At 35.2% G+C, this 14,217-nt stretch overlaps 1 protein-coding gene across 2 annotated transcripts in view; it reads right to left on the reverse strand.

Moving 5' to 3' along the window:
* The window catches only part of LOC149567560 (thioredoxin-like fold domain-containing protein MRL7, chloroplastic), a 52,221-nt gene that overhangs the window by 11,402 nt on the left and 26,602 nt on the right, over positions 1–14,217 (reverse strand). The gene's annotated exons all lie outside the window — the stretch shown is intronic.

Consider the following 14,217-nt stretch of genomic DNA (forward strand, 5'->3'; position numbering starts at 1 on the left):
CCTACACTTTCTCTAATTAAAAAAGCCCTCCCTACCCAGAATAGACATGGAACACCTTGTCAGTCATGAGCATCCTAGTACTCAAACACACCACTTGACTTGACAACAGAGAATGAATTGGACATGCATAAGCGATTAAATGTTCCTTTTAAGCATAAAATATATTGTTTTGTCACATCTAATTCTATTTCATGTTATTGTAAATCTCACCTCTTCACCCTTTTCGTTGGCCATACAGCCAGGTGAGTCCCAGGTGTTTAAATATCAAAGTAAATCAGCTCATTCTGCTGATCCTCAGCGAATGTATGAATATCACATGTTTCAGTATATCACAGCTTCTACGGTTTGAGAATAACATCATAAGACTTGCATAAATTACCCATCAATTCTGACTTACAACAGTAAAATAAAGATGTATAAACTTGTTATGAACATTTGGTCTCGATTCAACATGGGAATGACTGACTCACTAAGAACCTATTCGGTGATACTGAACAAAGATGAAGTACAGTATTTTATGGTTATATGCCTTTCTGTAGAAGTAGGAATGCAGTAATAATTGATAAAAAGAAACATTATATTTCCTTCAGGTATGGGAAACTGACCACATAACTTGGAAGTTTCTGAAGATAAAAAGAGCCTTGGCTGAATGCTATCAATCAGTTCCTTCACAAGGGAAACTCTGAACGCAATCTCAGTGTGACTATGAATCACGACTTCCAGCAAACTGGTAATAAGGAAAAGGAACAGTGGTACCAAAAATATGCAGAGGTATATCGTGAGAAGGAAGAATTCGATTCCCATTCTCTAGGTTTCTCACGGCTCCCAAATATATAGTCATTCAATATCTCCAGGCTTTCAAGAAGCTGTAACTCTTAAAAGAATGTCTCGCCTTCTTGGACGTCGATATAATATGCCAAGTGTACAATTCGGTTTCTACTAAAGAATTGAACAAATAAGGAAAACAATTTGAAAGTTATAAGTCAAAAGAATATTATAAACATATTTATTTACTTGCACGTAAATATATCTTATTAAGATGGCACATAGTAAATGTTTATCCAATGTCGTACCTTTTTAAATATGTATATCTAAATACATGTTTCATCTTGGAAGATTTATTTTATCTTCTTGTACATGCATTTAAATGTACGTATTAAATAAATAAAATCTTGTATAAGAAAAATATTATGGTGTCACCTTTATTTCTATATCTATGTGCATGTACATTAATATGTATTATAATGATGTGGTGGAAAAGTCAACAAAAGGCCATTTTGAGTTATGCATTAATAAAGTTAAAATGATTAATATTTTAAATGTTTATTTAATAGCTTATGCGTGTCTAATGTGTGTATCCTATTGTGCAGTCGCTAGGTCCTCAACCATGGTGATTCACGATTCATACCCATTTGCCTAGTGATGGTGATGCTCCTGTGCCCAATTCTTTTCTGACAATGCTTCCACCCCTTTGACGTGCTCTCTACAAGAAAATTCTCTGTAGTTAAATCATATTATCATAACAAGTTATTAATCATAATTAATTATAACAGCTAGCTGCCTTTTCAATTCCATGAATTTGTGATAAATAATCAACTAGCATGTTATCTTCATATGAAATTATAACGACTAACCATCTTACCATTTCACATGATTATAACAAATTTAATTGTCAACTTTCATGTGAACCTCAACGGCTATATGAACATTTTAAATTGGGTCAAAAATTGGGATGTAACATGCCATTCCCCTTGTGTTTCATCGTCCTTGATGAACTTGAAATTGTAACGAACATTATAAAGAAGCATTTAAAATTGGAATGTAACGTAACATTCCCCTTTGTGTTTCATCGTCCTCGATGATCTCTGCAATTTGACACTAAAAAAATATTCCAAATACAAGATGTATATATAGTATCATGATATCATTTCTTTTCAAAATTGGATGAAAACCTAAACCATGATCAAAACTGAAGGTCTATTATTCCTTTACCTTAATGCTTCGAGAAAAATGTCTACATGATATCATAAAATAAAAAATGGAACACACTCTCACTTGAGTTTACTGTACCGTACTTGTGGTGATATCAGCATCACTTGAATTGATAATGTTTTAGGATATTCTCTTTCATATTCTTGTCTTACTCATGTAGACACCATATCATTAGTTCAATTCTCATATTGACATTTTTATATAAGAGAATTTTCAAGGTTCAATAACTGAAAGTAAGATAAGTATTCAAAATTGTAATTCCTCAACTAACATGTTCTAGATCATAACTTGATCAAAAAAATTTAATCACTCATATCTACTTGTCTGGCATATGATACTCTTTAATGAGTAAATCATCCTTCACGGATAACCTGAGAAAGGTTAGAGAATCCATGTTTTTTCCATTTATGTAACCTTGGCCTTCATGCCCATCTTATCACAATAACATTTCATTAGAATAATCATCTCATGATAGAATATACACTTCATCTCCAAAACAATATACAATAGCTCAGTATGTAAAGTCAACATCGCATGTGTATTATACATGTATAGCAGTATATCAAAAGGTAGAAACATGATATATTATGAAAGATCATTAATCAAAATCATAGAGGTTATGTTTAACAAGGTACCACACTATGTGTCCCAATCTCTTAGCGCTTGGACTACATGCCCACATGCAATTCCTGACACGGGGTGCAACTTGAATGTTTGTATGTTTTGTCTACCATCTTTTGATTGTGGCTTAGACTTTGAGTCCACAGAACTCTTACATTTCCATGGAACCCTACCTTTCATATTGAAATATATATATATTAAAAAAAAATTTGTTGCTCAACCCATCCTTGGGTCATGGATTGATCATAAGTATCAAAAACAAATTTACATAGGGTTCTTATCGAGTAGCTCATTTGAGCATGCTCATCATTCGCCTGTAAATATTTGGAAGTTTCTCTTTTCCATTTGTGTGACCTAGGCTTTCAAGCCCATCTTGTCAGTGTAATGTTTCAAGGAAAAACTCAAGCCAAACAAAAGTTACATCTATAAATAAGCATTGATAGTTTCAATTATGCAAGTGTGCTTACTCCATACTGGAGCACAAAATGATCTTCTTGTCATTTAATCAACATCAGAAAGGATTATGATTGTTAAATTAAAAGAGTTCTCAAAATCTTGGTTCACATTTTTGTTTTTCCTTCAGTTCAAGTCCAAAATAGATAACAAAATATTACTACCATTTCATATGAACAAGAATATAATTGCATAAAGTAAATGCTGGGAACATTCAATTGAAAAGAAATATTTAGTCCCCATCAAGTCGAATCAAGGTTATAGCAACCGGTTTGTATTGTGCAAGCCTCGGCATTTGGGCTTAGTTTAATCTTCTCATTCTCTACTGAGAATGGTCCTTCGTTTTGAGATATGACACATGTACCATTTTGGTCCTGCCACCCGAACATTTTGATGTTAGAGTGTCCGCTCAGCAACAGACAAGGTTGAGGATACACCTCCACCAACCCTTTTCTCTATCAATTGGCACTATCGACCTCTTAGTAATCCAATTTAGGCAAGCATGCCTTTAATCTACCTTGGCCAAGGATTTAAATGGGCAAATGAATAGCCCGATCACCATCGCTTGACTTGCCAATCATGTCATTTCCTTAGTTCTGATTCATCTTTATGATATTGTAATTTATCCATCTGTCCATTTCATATGGACCACACCATCGTCTCAGCCCTTCCCCAGTTATTTTGGATGATTCCTTGGTGTGATTTTTTTTTTCAGCTTGATTGTAAAATATTCAATTGTGTAAAATAAATCTTTTTCAATATTACATTCTCAGTTTTTTTAAAACAATGTTGGGCCCAAGGTTTCAAAGTTGAACCCAACGCTTTGATACCATATGTAACAAAAAGTTTTCCCGAGTCTTAACTAACAACTAACATATCAAAGAAGTATACTTATTACTTCATTTTCACAGGAAGACAGTTATATCAATTACGTTCATGTGAATGAGATTAACAGTTACAATCAATTAAACAGAAATTTCATAACAATTGAAAACATCATCAATAAATTTACTATGGAAATTAAACATCTACATATCATGGAATTCGAAACCAAAATCAATCTAGGAATGCTTCTGCAAACATCCAAGTTAGTCCACAAATACCACTTAGGATCAAATAACGATTACCATCCAATACCACTATATCAAAATCAAATGACCATTACCATCAAATATCATTGGATCACTTAGGGCATTAGATACCATTGTATCATTTGGGGCATCAGATACCACTGCACCGTTTAGGACATCAGATACCATTGTATCATTTGGGGCGTCATACCTTTGTTTCATTCTTTTTCTTTCTATTGCTAACTATGGCAATAACATAAGATTAGAAGATATGCTCATAATCATTATTCTCATAAATGAAAGACTGAAATAAAAATCCTATAGATATATTCCATATTTAGTTGGAAGGTCAACTGATCTGAATTCAATGATATAAATTAATTCATCATATCATAAAAGTAAAAATACATGTTACTAATATATATGTTTGAATGCTCAACTTATCTTTATCTGATGCATGTTTCAACATCTCGTGGAGAGGGGACACATTGTTAGGGGCTTAACCTCCCAACCACGGACCTCAAACTTATCCCCACACTTTCTCTAACTAGAAAGACCCTCCCTACACAGAATAGACATGGAACACCTTGTCAGCCACTGAGCATCCTGGTACTTAATAACACCACTCAACTTGACAATAGAGAATGAACTGGACATGCATGAGCTATTAAATGATTCATTTTAAAATAATAAATAATTGTTATGTCACATCTGATTTTGTTATCATGCTATTGTAAATTCCTCTCTCACCTCTTCACCTCCTCCTTGGCTATACAACCAGGTGAGTCCCAAGTGTTTGAATCTCAGAGCAACCAGCTCTTTTTGTTGATCCTCAACAAACATAAGAATATTACATGTTTTCAGCATATCACATTTTTGTGACCTGAGAATTAAAATCTTAAGACTTGCAAAAATAAATACCATTTGATTCTGACATTCAACAATAGAATAAAGATATGAAATCATGACATGGATATTTGGTCTTGACTCATCATAAGAAGTTCTGTCCTAAAGAGGAACTATCCGATGTTATTAAACAAGGATGATGTACGACATATTCTAGAACTATATCTTACTGTTGTAATTACAAATGCAATAGTATCTGATAAAACATATTATAATCATTGGGATATGGGAGGCAACCACATAACCTAGTGAAATCGGAAAGTAATATGAATCTTGTTTGGACGCTATCAGACGACACCTTTACAGAAAGAACTTCGAATGCAGTCTTAGTGTGATTACCAATCACGTATTTCAGCAAGAGTGTAGATGAAATGGAAAATATTGTGGTAGAAAATATGTAGGGAAAAGAATGAAAGGAAAAATGCAAAGAGATATATCGTGAGGAATGAGACTCAATGGTCTAATATCCTCTTGGTTTCTCACGGCTCCCAAGTATATAGAGTCATTCGATATCTCCAGGCTTTCAAGAAGCCGTAACTCTTAAAGAATTGTTTCACCTTCTTAGACGCCGATATAATATGCCAAGTGTACATTTTGGTTTCAAGTAAAGAATTGAATAAATAAGGAAAAGAATTTGAAGGTTATAAGTAAAAAGAATATTATAAACATATTTATTTACTTGCACGTAAATATATCTTATTAAGATAGCACATAGTAAATGTTTATCCAAGGTCGTACCTTTTTAAATATGTATATCTAAATACATGTTTCATCTTGGAAGATTTATTTTATCTTCTTGTACATGCATTTAAATGTACGTATTAAATAGATAAAATCTTGTATAAGAATAATATTATGATGTCACCTTTAATTTATATTTATGTGTACGTACATAAATATGTATTATAATGATGTGGTGAAAAAGTCAGCCAAAAGCCATTTGAGGCATGCATTAATTAAGTTAGTGTTTTAAATGTTTATTTAATAGCTCATGCGTGTCTAATGTGTGTTTCTTGTTATGCAGTCGCTAGGTCCTCAACCATGGTGATTCACGATTCATACCCATTTGCCCAGTGATGGTGATGCACCTGTGCCCAATTCTTTTCTGACAATACTTCCACCTCTTTAACGTGCTCCCTACAAGGAAATTCTCTGTAGTTAAATCATATTACCATAACAAGTTATTAATCACAATTAATCATAACAGCTAACTGCCTTTTCAATTCTATGAATTCATGATAAATAATCAACTAGCATGTTATCTTCATATGAAATTATAACAACTAACCATCTTACCATTTCACAAGATTATAACAAATTTAACTGTCAACTGACTTCATGTGAACCTCAACGGCTCTATGAACATTTTAAATTGGGTCGAAAATTGGGATGTAACAGTGCTCCTATGTTCGATTAGCACAATGATAGTAGTCTTTCCCTAGCAAAGGTTCATGCGATTGGAGAGTTCGTCAGGATTTTGAAGCATAGTTATTCTTGGTAGCTGACAAGGATTACCTTCTTGAGTGGGGTAGCACATACTATGAGGCATGGTTACAAAAAGAAGATGAGGTGGTTGAGCTCACCCATGAGCTTGAGATGATTGAGAACTCTCTACAGCGTACTCAGTTGGCTCTCCAGAAGTCACAATCATGTTTGGAGGAGGTTACCATAGAGTTGGAGCAGGTACAGTCAACGCCAGCTCCAAACCCAGTTCAGCTGCATATTGTGTTGGTTGGCGGTGAGTTTGCTTCCACCGTTGGGGATGAGGGACGTGATGATGCGGTAGTCACATTCGTCTAGGATATGGGTGCAATAGTTACAGAGGAGGTGAAAGCATAAGTGGAGACGAGCTCCCATGGTGATTTGCTTTTTTCCGCTAGAAGCAAATATATTTCTTCATCTCATACAATTGGTAGCATTGGACAATTGGCAATGTCATGTTTTCATAGGGATCAACTGTGGGTCACGGAGGAGCAAGTTAATGCTTCCACATAATTTCTACTTCACTGAATTGTTCATGGAGTATTTACAAGAGTGTTTGGATTCGCAAAAGGATTCACACAGAGTATTTAAGGGTACTCTCATTTGGGGCTCTCGTGCTATATGGCAATTGGTGGGGAAGATTGTAGAGACCTTGGCTACAATGCTTCCCAACAAGGATTTTTTGGTTGGGTTTGTTGAGAGGGTTGCCCAAGATCCTGCCCAGCCAGTAGTATGGAGTGGGAGATTGGAGTCGTCTCATGATTCTCAGTTTGATATTGATGAGCCCTTGACAGAGATTGGAAATGTTTATCAATATTACACTATGAGGAGTGCTCATCACTTCTCTTTTGACCCATAGGTAAAGGCTTTGGTGTTACGTCGGTGTGGGTTAGCTCTAGTTGCATACCATCATTATGGGATGGGTTAGCACCATCTTATGCAGATGGGATCAGTAGGCTACAAGTTAGACCACTTGTAGTATCACACCCAGGACAATTTATCAGAGGTTGGAGTTGGTTGTAGTCTTTTAGGTACCTGTGGTTGTTATCATCTCCACAGTGCAATTGGGTGTGTCAGTTCGGTGGGGACTCAAGTGTTTACAGAGTTGGTATTTCAGTTGGGTTGAGTTCCGATCGGTTGTTGCCTCCATCAGCACCTACAGTCAATTTCCAAATGATTCTACCATTGATATACGTTATTTGGATGTTGGTGCTACAAGAGTCGGTTGTGTGTCAAAGATATTGCACAGTTTCACCATTGGAATCCAAGTGGACGGTGGTGTACATTTTTATTCTGGGATTGCTTGGGGACAAGCACTCTTAGGGATGGGGGACTATAATGTCCCCATTTTTGGCAAGCTCTTGTAGTGGATTGAGTTAGTTCACTATAGCGAGCCTCGTGAGCTGACATGGTGATTCGGGGGTTTCAATTGTGGGCTCACTATTCTTAGTAAGTCAAATTTAGTCAATTGTCATATTTGGCAATGCAAATGGTAGCACTAGCAGTTGGTCATCACCTGCATCGAATGAGACTATTTATTGCACGGGTTCATCTTTATTAATTATTTATTAAAGTTTCATTATTACAAGAGCACTTTATTATAATAATGTTATAAAATGATGTTGTGTTGGTGAAGCTTCTTAAGTAAAGTTGCATTTGGGAGACTTTGTGCCTATGGGGGTTATAAGTATGAGCCCATTTGATGATGAAGGCATCCGAGTATATAATTTTCTTTGTTGGTTTGTTGTGATTTTCCGAGGTTGATGATTTATGTGCCCTTTATGAAGTATAAGGGTTTTAATTCTGAGAATTATCCTTGTCTTCTTGTAGTTGTGTTCACCGTGATTGGAAGTCAATTGTGGTCGTAGCTTCTTGACTGTAGCATCTGTAATTAAGAAGCTAGATTGGAGATTGATCGGATACTTCATTGCTTGGTTAATAAAATTTGTGACTGTCATTGATCATTCCCACTTGCAATTTCATTTGGAAGATTACTGTGCATATTTGTGGCTGCCATCTACCTTCCTGTGGCAGCCTTTGATGTTATTTGGGCCTTATGAATCCTTCTTGGTGGCTGGCATCACTTATCATGCCCCTACGAATCAGTTTATGAGCCCTGTGGTTCATCTCTGAGGGCTGTAATTTGATATCTGGGCCTGCAGTTATATATTTTAGACATGCGCTAATGTCCTTTGGGCCTGCAAATATTTCCAAAAGGCTGCGGTTTGAAATCTGGAGCCTGCGAATTGTTCTTACAGGGGTAGTGTAGACTTGTGGGCTGTGAATTGCAAGAGGAAGCTGGCATTCCAAGCATACAGACCAGTGTTTTGGGTTTAAGACAGTCATACTAGTAGTGGACGCTGCATTGACATGAGAGTTTACGGTTTGCTTCAAATCAGGTTCTTCATAACCATATGTTGGGAGAATGTAATTTTCAGTTATCATCAGTTATAGCAATCAAATTTTGGCATTGAAGAAATTAGTTGTCTGATTGTAAATACATTGATATGTTGAATGAACTGTTATAAAGTCAGGACTAGTGAATTCGATTCTTGCAAAATCTTTTTGGCATTGCTATTTATAATTTGTATTCATATTCCTTGCAAAGTTGAAACAAAGAAACAAATACATCCTGATCAGTATATTAACAGTAGTAACGAAGTTGCTAGACAAGTGTTTGATAAAATGTGTAACCAATGACTTAAGGAAGAAATTGTTGTCTAACTAGCCTAACCAGACTGAGGATTATTACATTTGCCACCTCCCCCCCCATCCTCAAAATCGGCAAAAAAATTTACCATCCCAAAAACCTGTCCTGGAAACTTCGGGTAGCATAGGTATCTATATATAGACATATACATACATCTATCTACGTGTATATATGTATATGTATATATATACACATATATACATATCTGTCGATATATCAATATAGATACATATACACACAATATATATACATGAATCTATGTATACATATATGTACATATCTGTGTCTATATATATATGCATTCATTATTCCTTTTCATGCTCTTTCTTTCCTTGGTCTCTTTGTGGCATCTGGTCTTTATTTTATTTATTGCCTGGTTTCTTGATTCCTGTGCAACATCTCAACCTTTTCCTCCTCCAAGTTTGACTTTTGACCAACCCAAGTCTGCAATTCATATTCTACATCTAGCACTCATTTGCATCTTGACGATAGATCACAATCAAATCTAGAAGCAATATCAATTTAAGCTATGGATTGTGGAGATCTGATAACTTAGATTAATTGTGTGGTTGTATGTTGTTTAATAGCAACATTGAGGAATCTTGAGGACATAGCTTAGTGTTTACATGATTTATATTGATGCATGGTAGTAAATGTAATGTTTCTTTAATTTTTTTATCATTGCGTGTAAATGAAATTATAACATTAAGTTGATGTTGATATTGCCTAAAACGGGGAAAAAATTATGCTATGTTCTTAGTAGTTTAATGGTTGTGCCCTCAAGTTCCCTGGCTGGCATTACAATGGAAGTGTCTTTTTATTAGTGACTTTATTATTGGGTTCTCCTCCTTTGTTATCATTGTTTTCCTTGTCATTTTGGAACCCAAATGGAACCTACTATGCTTAAGAACCATTGGCTTTTTCCTATTCAAAACCATGCTTCTACTTGACCAATTGCCTAGGGCCAAATGTTGCTACTCCGTTTTTTTTTTCTCGTGAATTGTGATAAGAAACATAATCCTCATCATCTGAAGTTCCTCCTACATCCTCCAATTGTGGTGAATCCAGATATTTCCCTATAATAAATTTAGAATCCACTACAATTTGCATTTGTAGATTCTCTCAACATGATTTAAAATACACACCAAGCTTAGGCTCCCTTTCAAAATAGTGTATTTCAGAAACTTGGCAAAGATACTCCATCAAAATAACTTCATCACTTGGGTACCTAGGTTACAAACATGGATGAGATGTAAATCGAAACACCCAAATATGCCTAGTCAAATATCACCTCTCACCTTTTTGGAAATCCTTGTGTATTTGATTTTCCATCTCGCAAACTAAATGCATGAGAACATCATCATTCACTCTCGTATATTGCTCAAGTGATTTAGAATAATCTGAGAATTTTGTAAATATGTGATTATGTTGACATGACCCAATGATGTTCAATCGACTGATTGTGTCGCGATGAGCCATCAAATATATTAGTATCATGAACTTGAAACTCAAATTTGTCCAAATTTTGTCAACTACTTATGCAAGCAATCATTAACCAAGGCATGCCCAATCCAAGTGTTCCCTAAAGTTGAACATGGTACTTATGAGGCAGATCATTTGTGACTTAAAACTGCAAGCTTCTTCTTAACCTATGACTCGATTAAGAAGAGTGATCATAATGGAAAACTCATCTCTAAATTCTCCTCACCACAAATTCTTTGGCAAAAAACTATTTTTTCTCCTTTAGCCAACACTTGGATATTTTCTCTTGACATTCCACCAAATGTTTGTCTCAAGCCTTTTTACACTCAAGATCTACTTCAAGTGACTCCTCATGTGGAATTATGGAGAAGGTGAGCTCAATTTTATCAGATTCGGGAATGCATAAATTTTAAGATGATAGTGCTTCTGTTACATCCCAATTTTTGCCTAATTTAAAATTGTTCATATAGCCGTTGAGTTTTCATGTGAAGCTAGTTGACTGTTAAAATTAGTTATGATCATGTAAAATGGTAAGATGGTTAATCGTTATGATTTCATGTGAAGATGACATGTTAGTTAATCATTATGATGTTATTATATTGTTATTTAGAAATATTGGAAAGTTGGTTATTCATTCATGAGAAGTGAAATGGTAGTTAGTCGTTATGATGTTTTATGATCAATAATTTGTTCAAGTATGATTATTTGAGGAATATGATATTATTGTGGAGAATTTCTTCTTGCAGGGGCACGTCGAAGGGGGCGAAGCATTGCCAAGAAAGGAATTGGGCAAGGGAAACCACTTCATGTATAAGTCGACAGGTATAAATTCTAACCACCAAGGCCAAGGGGTAAAACGGCTAGGCAAGCAAGAGTATACTAGGGACTTCCATGAGCTACCTGATCACTGAACATTTAATTAAAATATGTTACCTTATAAATTTGATGATCTCAGAGTTTCATGTGATATTGCCATGCCTTAATACAATAGTATCATATTTTCTACGTATCCTTGCATATATATATATATATACACACACACACACATATGTATGTATGTATGCATGAATTAGAATAAGACGTATGTATACGTCCACATAATATAAGACGTATACATTAAATATGTCGTTATAATATACATATATACATGTGTACATACACAAGTATAGATAGGTGGTGTACGATATTATTCTAAGGTAATTAGAATGGGTTTATATCATTCCTTGGCAATAGTTCATTATTCATCTTGAGTGGCTATATTTCCATATTTCTTTCCATTGGCCTTATATTATTTTTGTTTCAATGGCCACATTAATATTTTTTACCACTTTGAATCGATGGCCTTGTATCTTGTAACTCCTTGCCACCTTTGCAATCTTGCTCGTAACTGAGCATGCAGCCGAGAAGGCTAAGTTTATAGTACAAAAGCTCATTTTGATATAACATTCTTACCTTAGTGAAACCATACCACTGCGTGCAAAATTAACTCTCTTTCATTCTTGCTTCACAATTATCTCTACGAGCTCTTTTCACACCTATAGATGTTGAGCCGATTATTGTCAATATTTCAATGCTTAATCAGAACAACAGTAGCCGATTGTAGCTCCTTTGCTTCCATAGCCCTCAATGACTAGGCATTCCAAGCATTACTCAACAATCACTCAAACCTGAGCAAGGACGACCTTCAATCAGGTTGTAATATAACCGCTGTTTTGGCTTATGTTCTTTTTTGCAGATGATTTAGTGAGTCATAGCCAAAGCCTGCTTTGAAAGTTTTAGAAATGCTAATTTAAATCGATCAAGATGTGAACCAATATTCTCTCTTTATGCATACATGGTATGAATGCTCCAAAACTATTACATTTCTCATTTAAGGAATTCTCTTTCCAAATTCATGAAGACAGGAATGCGACTTATACAGGGATATTTGAAATATACTCCCTAAGATAAGAAAACTGTGCCTTGCAAATCAACAATAGTTTCTCTTTAAAATCATATTTTCTTTTATAATGCCAAGGCCAGATCGGCATATACAATGGCAGTGAATATAAATGCTTCAAAGCATACAGACTTTCTTCTATAATTCCAAGGCCAGATCGGCATATACAATGGCTGTGAATATAAATGTTTAAACATTCAAAATATCTTTTATAATGCCAAGGCCATATCGACATACACAATGGCGATGAATATAAATGCTTCAAAGCATACAGATTTTCTTCTATAATTATGCGGCCATATCGGCATATACAATGGTTGTGAATAAAAATGCTTAAAATTTTAGATTATCTTTTATAATGCCAAGGCTAGGTTGGCAGATATAATGGTTGTGATTACAAATGTTGATACTTCCACCCATTGATTCATCTAGGAAGACAAGCATGGTCGAAATGAAGGGTGGGAAATGGAAATCACTGCATTATGGTTTACTCCTGCATGATAACAGAAAAGAAACATCAGTAACTTAAGTAATAATTTGAGATATTTAAACTAGTGTCAGGTCATGATAGCCCTTAGTATAGTCTTGTAATCAAGTCAAGTGGTGGGTGATCGGGTACATAGTACCCTCACAGCTCCTTGGCCAAGGTAGGTTAGTGGCATGCTTGCTGCTGTGATCACTAGAGGTCAGGGTTGTTAACAGTTGGCAGATAGGTGTATGGAAGGTATCCTAAGCCTAGCTGGTTGTTTAGCTGACGCTTTAACACTAGGATGCTCAGTGGTTGGACAGTGATGCCCCAAGCCTAATTCCCAAGGGTAGGGAGGGCCTTTCTCAGTAGAGATTGTGTGGGGATACTTAAGGGTCCGCAGTTGGGAGGTTAAGCTCATAGCAATGCTTCTCCTCTCCTCTGGTAGCCAAGGCTTGCACAACTGAAGGTCAAGGTCTAATTGCAAACATCTGAAATTGGGGTACTTTACTTTATATTTGTGTTCTGCATTTTCAGTGAAGTATTATAGTTTGATGATATGGTTAGTTTCTCTTTATGTGGATTAAAAACAGTTAATTCAGTTATTCTCTACTTGTTTATGTATAAATGGAAAGGAAACAATAATCCATAAACAGGTAGTTATAAGTGTACTTCGTGTTACCTTGAAAAGAAATGCTATTTTTTAGATATTTCCAATTCATTAAATTAGTATGAAATTTTAGCTTGTTACAGCTTCATACAAGCCAAAACAAATTCTAAGCTTTGTACTGAAATTGGAAATGCGTCCACCTGAAAAAGGCCACAATCCATTAATTTATTCACCACTAGGCTTCCTTTTTTTACTTTTGCTTCAAAATAAATTCTTTTAGCAAAACGTGACATAAGTCAATTCCCTGTACATTGGAATCTCAATGAGCAGAGAGTGAAGGTATCTTCAAAATAGTTGTTCAGTATTGCACTTTGGAGAATGTACAATTGCCAATTACACTCATTTTGGAAACTTGCTAATTCAAGGCAAAATTTGAGTCTGTGATAAATATGAGGAAGAAATTGAAAGAAACAGAAGAAGAGATAG

This window comes from Cupressus sempervirens, chromosome 3 (assembly GCF_028749045.1).
Source record: "Cupressus sempervirens isolate cs-2001-9-10 chromosome 3, ASM2874904v1, whole genome shotgun sequence".
Classification (NCBI taxonomy): Eukaryota; Viridiplantae; Streptophyta; class Pinopsida; order Cupressales; family Cupressaceae; genus Cupressus; species Cupressus sempervirens.